The sequence below is a fragment of the Arvicola amphibius genome, chromosome 2 (genome assembly GCF_903992535.2).
Source record: "Arvicola amphibius chromosome 2, mArvAmp1.2, whole genome shotgun sequence".
Lineage (NCBI taxonomy): Eukaryota > Metazoa > Chordata > Mammalia > Rodentia > Cricetidae > Arvicola > Arvicola amphibius.
The window spans coordinates 22,727,940-22,735,766 of NC_052048.2; positions in this window are offsets into that span (position 1 = coordinate 22,727,940).

Consider the following 7,827-nt stretch of genomic DNA (forward strand, 5'->3'; position numbering starts at 1 on the left):
CTGGGAAAGACTGAGTCAGAACAGAAGAGTTTGTTTCTTTCTAGAAACTTCATCTCAGTCTTCCTAGAAACATGAGAAAGTTCCCCAAACTGATTGATTCTCTCCAGGCTCAAAACCCAAAGGACTCTAACCAAATAACACCATTACCATTGATGTGTGCATCTTCTGGTGAAGGAACACACTAAATGCAAGCTGGAGGGATTGCAGGCTTAGCAAATCGGGACCTGAATGCCCGGCTAAGGCTCAGTGCAGAGGCAAGGCTCTGAGTGACCTGTTCTGGATCCCATTGTGATTAATGTTGGCTGTGTGTGTGTAAGGGATTGTCATTTATCATTATTCTCCTTATGAAAAGTGCAGAGGTTACTGTCTGGAGGGGCCTTCTGTTCTGTAATTCAAAACCACAGAGCCTTATTCTTCCAATATGTTATATCAAGCAGCTTGGCTTCAATTTAGGCAGAATTTTGTTTCATTCACATTTAATAGAGCAACATATACAGTTTTCTCTCTCAGGTCACACAGAAACAAATCTTCAATATGAAGGCATGAGATACAGTTGTTATCAATGGTTAAAAAAAACAACTCATAGTGCTGTCCAGGCTGGGTCAGTTTGGGAAGCATCCTTCCAGTCTAGAGTTGTAACAGACAATACCAAGACCGGGAATAGCATCTGTTTCCAGGCAGCCAACATTTCCTGGGTACCAGCTCACTAAGAGGGAAGGTCAAGAGGGACACAGTTGTTATATTTTTGCTTTGAGTTTCTGTAGCCACAGGCAAGGGTAATTCCAGGCTCCCAATTCAGATGACAGCTCAGGGGGAATGTTCACAGGAGAGCTGCCGTGGCCAGTAGTAGTATTCCCCACTTCAGTTACAAAGAGTCTGAGCTTCCAAATTCATTGGGTTGCTAAGAGGGTACCCTTGGCCTTCATAATAGGTTCTTCTGGTAAATGTTGAGATGACTTCATTGCCATCACATCATAGAAATCTTCATATCAAAAAAAGCTAACTGTGCTTTTTGATGTCATCTGCAAGCCACTGACCGCAGATAAGGTGCTGATAAAGTCTTGGCTCTGTGTCATGGAACTATCAACTCTCAGAATTCACCTGAACCTTAAAAGTCCTCTTCTTTTTGTATTGGCTTACCTCAGCAGTATCCCTGCCATGCCCCGACTTGCTCAGATGTGTTGCGTTGAGGGAGAATTTCAAATCCAGTTCTTTATCGTCATACCAATATATTATAAACTCATTCATGCTAACCGTCAAAGGCCAGAGCCTTTGGGAGTGTCTAACTGCTCATGCAACTCACTGATACAAGTCCAGGGAACTAGGAGAACTGATTCCGAACTAGAATTTAGTTCACAAAATCTCATAAGTGATGCACTGCTGAGAATGACAATGAAAGCCATGATTAACGTATTTTATTCTTAAGTTCTGGTTGAGTCAGCCTCTCCTGACTCAGTGTTTGTGTAGGGATGTTAGTAAAAGTCACAGACTTCCAAAGTGCGTTTGACCGTACAAACAGAATGCTTGTAAATTTTTGAAAGCCATGTTTTAAATTAATGTGTGAAATCATCTTTCAACAAGATTATGCACTATTTTATATATATATATATATATATATATATATATATATATATATATATATGCCATCTTATTAGTGTAAGCAGCATTTGGGCATGAAGTAAGTAAACTAAGGCTTTGGCTAGCTGAACAATTGTGAACAATTGAAAGGATGATTTTGGAACCAGCATTCTCTGCTTTGAAATGTCGTGATGATGCTTCTGAGTTATGCAGGGTTGAGTTCAAACCCGTACCGTACTAAAGAGAGATGATAGAAAAGCAGCCTGGCAAAGCTGCCACACTGAACTTCCCTTTCCACTGGTAACCAGCAACGCTTCCCAGTGTCTTCTCTCTGTTCGGCCTGCATCCATCCTAACCTCACAGAGCAACCGTGAAGCTCGGTCAGCGATGTATCTGTTCCCAAGGCATGACCCTTCGCTGTTGCCGGGCCTCTCATTTGATTTTCACTAGACATGTATTTGGTCTGTAAAGACCAGCTTAGACATCACTACCAGTACATCTCAACATTTTTTTAAAAAAATGTATTTAGAGTAATTCTTTATACCTGTCACCTTCATTAGTCTGAGTTCCTTTGGGGAAAGGGGTCATGTTTAGCATACAGTGTTTGATAAGCACTAAATTAATGAGGAAAGAAATAACATTTTGCTAAGTTGGATGCTGTGGTGAGGACTCAGGGAAATTCTGCAAGCAGGTAAGATTTTTAAGTGCTTATAATATATTATTTATACGACAGCTTTCTTCAAGGAGCTTAGTGTTCTAAAGTCTTCAGCTAGATCTCCTCCCTCCAGATTAACCATTTGACTTTTGAAAATAGGGTAAATAGTTCTCCATCTGTTATTCCTGTAGGCAGGAAACAGACTCCTCTCCTTCACACAGCTCCCGGTGTCTTCCTGGGAATTTTTAGCTTTGATACAGTAAATTAAAAATCACATGGTGGAAAGGATGACCACATGAAATGAAAAAGGGGAGCGGGAGGTCTTCCTGGGAAAGATGAAGTAGTCTCAGAGAAGGGAGAAGATTACAGAATGAACACCATGTCAGTGGCAGAGTTCAGGCTGGTAGCCAGAAGCCCCGTGTCTAGGTTACTATGCTTGGTACACTGGGGGCTGTTTTTTTTTTATCCTTCTCTTCTTGTTATAGTACAGGAGTGGTGAAAAGATTTCCATTTAGGCATTCTTGGGTTTTTTTGTGGTTCATAAAAGCAGATTAATTATCTGTTAATACATCCATTGTATAACCAGCCCATACCAAAGAAAGAGAGAGAGAGAAAGGCAAGCACAAAAGATTATAAGTTTTTATTTTTATCATGTTTTCCTCCAAAGAAATGGTTTCCAATGAAGACTGAATGTTCTGTGAAGTGGGGGGGGGGGCACATGGGTTGAGCCCTGCCCTGCTTCCCGTAGCCGAGACAGGCTCCGTCACATCAGTCCTGTACGATCCTTTGGTCCTTTATGATGCTCACTGCAGTTCCCTATTTAGCATCCTCTAATGAACGTTCTGTTGGTGTTTTCCTTCTCCCACCTCGTCATTAATGAAGATGCTTGAGCAAAACTGGGCCCATCACCAATCCCCCAAGCACCCCAGCAAACACCTCCCACCTCTAGCTGCATAAGCATTTCTCATTACCCTTTGTTTACAATCCTCTCGACTGTTTCTAACCCATGTGTGGTGCTTACATCCCAGCCAACGCTCAGCCTTGTTCTATGAGGGAAATAGAATCCTGCACACACTCTGCAGCTATCTTGCATTCAGTGGGAGAGCCTTGGTTTAGAGAGAGGGGGAGAGAGGGAGAGAAAGGGAGGGGCAATTTGGTGAGAAGTAAGCGGTTTGGTGAGGAAAGAATACAGATGTTTGAGGTTGGCTTTGCTATTTTGGTGATGGTTTCTGGGGAAGCAGTGCCAAAGTTCACACAAAAGCCAGATGCCCAGAAAGGACATCCCATTCATCTGCCAAGGAGATGCTAACCACTTCTGCCATCTCAGAATGTATGAAGAAACGCTGACAGATGCCCATGCATGCACGTGTGTGCACGCACACACACATGCACACACACACACACGCGCGTGCATGCGCATTTTCTCGTGTTTTAAGAAGAGACTCAGAGCTAGCCCCTCTGTTTTAGTTACTTTTATTGTCATTGTGACTTGATACCTGACAGAAACAAGGTAGGAAGAGAACAGTTTGTTTGGACTCGCAGTCTGATGGGGCAGTCCATCACGGCACAGAAGACATGGCGGCAGGAGTGAGGTTTCTGGTCACACTGGATCCACAGGAGGGAGGCAGCAGCAAATGTTGATGTTCAGCTCTCTGTCTCCTTCCTATTCTGTCTGGGATGCCAGACAATGGATGACGCCTCCTGTATTCAGGGTGGGTGGAAACACACACACAGACTGGGAGAGAGAGAGAGAGAGAGAGAGAGAGAGAGAGAGAGAGAGAGAGAGAGAGAGAGAGAGAGAGAGAGAGAGAGAGAGAGGCCCAGAGCTGTGTCTCCTTTATGATTCCAAACTCAGTCAAGTTTCCACTGAAGATTAATCATCACTTTGACTCCCATATGTTCAATGGGGAACCACATTCCCCTGGTCTCGTCTTCAAACCGGATATTTAATTGTATTGAGTTTTGATATTCTATCTCTAGACTCTAGGAATGGAGAAACAAATCAGATATTCCCCTGTCCACGGTTAGCCTGCTGTGTACTGTAAACACCACAGGGCCAGTGACCCGAGGCATGGGAATGTAGGGGTCAGCTGATGGAGAGCTAGCTCATTCCAAAAGGAAGGTCTGGAGAGCCTCTGAGTGGGGGGGGGGGGCATTGAACTTGGGCCTTAAAGCATCCTTATTTACCCAATCTTGACTTAAAACCAGAAATTATTTCCTCACAATTCTCGAGGTGAGGTGTCTGCAATCAACTGCCCAGAAAGCCGTGATCTCCCTAAAGGTCTTGGAGAAGAATCCTCTGGTCACCTCTGTTTCTGGAGGTCGATGGTGACCCTTGGCATGTGCCTGCTTTGCTCCAGTCTCTACCCTCAGTGTTCATCACATGGTCACCTTTCCTGCTGAAAGCTTGTGGGTCACTGGCCTCAGCCCCCTGTAACTCAGGAAGCCTCCTCCAGCTCATGACAGCTCGTCCCTCGCTACTACCATTGATTATTTGAGTGTGTCCATCCATTTCCTCTCTTCCGCTACAGTTGTCCAAACTGCACATTGCTGTTCAGGCACAGATAGAGCCTACAGGCCAGTGAGGCCTTTTGCTTACCCCTCTTGTGTCTTCCCTGTTCAGCTGGAGCAAATTTCAAGACTGATTGCAGCCACATGTCTTTGTCCGCTAAACTCCCAAGATGCTAGGTTGGCCTCTTTTATGCGGCTTAGTGCTTCATAACTGTCTCCGTATTTATCTCTCACACACTGTATGGTACTTACTGGCAGTCATCACATTGCCTATACACGTGTGACCATCTACAAAGCGTGCGTGCTTACGACTGAAGGCATGAGGAGATGGGAGGCTAAAGGGACAAAGGAACTGCCGAACCAATGAGTAGGTGGCCTGCCTAATAGTTTCTGAACTAAGCACCAAGGAAAGCATTATAGGGTTTTTTTTTCTTTTTGAAATTGTCCTTTCGCACTTCTGTTTTAAAACTGCAACAGATAAATAGAGGAAGAGGAGGGTTGAGAATATAAGTTTTAAATATGAAATAGTATATTTTGATATTTATCATTTTGTATAGACTCCATTATCTGACTTTTTCGCTCTTTTTTTTCCCATCATGGTTGGCAGTCTAGGGGCTGCTAGCCCCTCTCTTTTGGTGAGAGGGCTGGATGGAGTGACACGTAGCTGGCCTAAGATGCTCAGAACTCCGAGTTCTACCTGCCTTGGTGTGCAGCACTTAACACCACTCAGCTAAGGCCTGCAAGTTTACATCTACAACTTCTTAATCTTTTCGCAGACTTCTGTGTTTACTCCGTCTTCCTCCCCTCCCAGTCATTCTTATGTCTTAGCTTGTTGGTATCACTTACATGTTGTTGGAGTTTGCATACAAAATAGTTCCACTCAAAGGCTCATGTCTTAGGAGTTTGGTCTCAGCTGCTAGCACTAGTTGGGGGAGTTCTGGAAACTTTAAGGGGCTAGCCAAAGGAAGTAGGTCATTGAAGGTATGTCCTTAGGGATATCTGGCCCCTGGCCACCTCTTGCTTCATCCTCTACTTCCTGCCAACTTGAGCATCCTCTTCTGCCATTTGGTTCCACTGCCATGATGTTCTTTCTTGCAATAACACAGGCAGTGACCACGGCTGGAGCCCTAGGAAACTGTTTAGACAAAACTCATCCCTTCAGTTGTTTGTGGAAGATATTTGGTCACAGTGGTGAGAAAAGTAGCAAACACACACACACACACACACACACACACGCACGCACGCACGCACGCACGCACACACACACACACACACACATACACCATGATGCTTAAAATTGTATTTCCATGTTCTTAACTAAAGAGCATAGTTGGCACTGGCAAAAGTGAAATATAATTCTTTCTTCTTTTCCCTTGAGAATGAAAATATCAGGAGAGAAGCAGACTATTACATACATAGGCGGGGCATATGTGGAAGGATCAGCTTCTGTGGGACAGCTCTGTGGGAGTACCCAGGTTCTAGTCTAGCTACGTCACTAATAAGCAGTGCAATCCTGGGCCTCGTGTCTCTGGTCTCTAGGTATCCATGTTACTGTAAGTGTGCCACAGAGCAAGATACTTCTCGTGAGGAGTCACCATTTTAATCTTTCAGCACAGATTTGTTACCTTCAAGCACAGCCGGCTATATATTATCATGAGACCGTTCCTTACCTCATGATTCTTGCTTCCCAAAGCTCCCCATGCTTCCTTCTAATTGTGTGAGAGGAAGGAAGGCAGGAAATGGAATCAAATGTTACTTCTGTACATTTTTTTTTTTTAAAAAAAAAATGCGTGCGGGGGGGAGATTGGAGTAGGGTTCTTAACCAAATCTTTTCAGTTCTTTGTGGATTGGGTTTAATTTTTTTTAAACATACTGTCCCATGAGTCCAAAGAAGTAGAAATCAACAGTTTCTTTTAGCAGTGCTGGTCTGGAGGTTTAGTGATTCCTAGCAGAATAACTTCTGCTGGCATTTGTAAAGATGGGAATGATGCAGCGACAGGCTGACTAAGCTGAACCCAGGGAGCTACATCTATTTGCGTATTAATTATTCATGCTTGGAATTCTCCAAGAGGTAATATGGAGAGGTATATAATAAAAAAAAACTCTTATTTCCAAAGGACTTTAGAACTCAAGATAAAGGAGCTGTGGAATGGCGGCTGAAGAGGTAGCTGGACAAGAGAGGTCTTCCTTTTGGTTGAGTACATATTTTATCTTTAAGATGCCTGTCATACATGGAGAGGAAGGGAACACAGCTCACATGGCTTCTACCAGCTGGTGGCACAAGCCTGCTGTAACTTCAGAGGAAACAATCTCACATAGTCCCTTATATCAAACCTTAGGAGAAATTTAATATCTCATTTTCATGTTACTTGACATTATTTTAGTACTTTGGTAGTACTTTCAAAATGCACATACGATTTTTACTTCATAAACCCATATTTTACATTGCCCTTAAAAGCACAGCTGCAGGCCTGCCAGACTGTGGAAGAGTTTGGACTTGGGTTGAATTAAGTAGTCCAAGGACATAGGCGTTTGTTTTCATGCAGTGATTTTGATAATTTGACTGATTGCAGCGATAGGGCTTAGAAAACCAGAAGATCAAGTTGTGATCATGTTTCTTATAATATCTGCTTTGAAGATTAATGGTCACCTGCAGGCTTTTGATGGTTGCCAGACATACAGAAGTCCACCTGTCCATGGAAAAAGGCACCGTATGCTTAAGCTATAGGGCAGGCTTCTGGCAAAGTCAACATTGTGTCATGCAATCATTTTTCTATTATATTCTTGCCCTATAAAAAATCCATTCTGTGAAAGAGGGAGCAAGCTGCTGAGTATTTCAGCTCACGTTAGCTTTTTATTTTAGAGTTAAGAACAGTTATGAAGGAAGAAGAATTTTCCATCCATCAGGCCTATGACATTTGGTGAGATTGTCTTGAGGACAAAAGTTGGTTCTTTCATATACTTTTATTTTGTACCTATGAGTATTTGCCTGTATGTAGGTATGTGCCCCATGTGTACCCACAAAGACCAGAAGAGGGCATTGAATCTCCTTGAAATGGAGTTAGAGGCAACTGTGAGTTGCC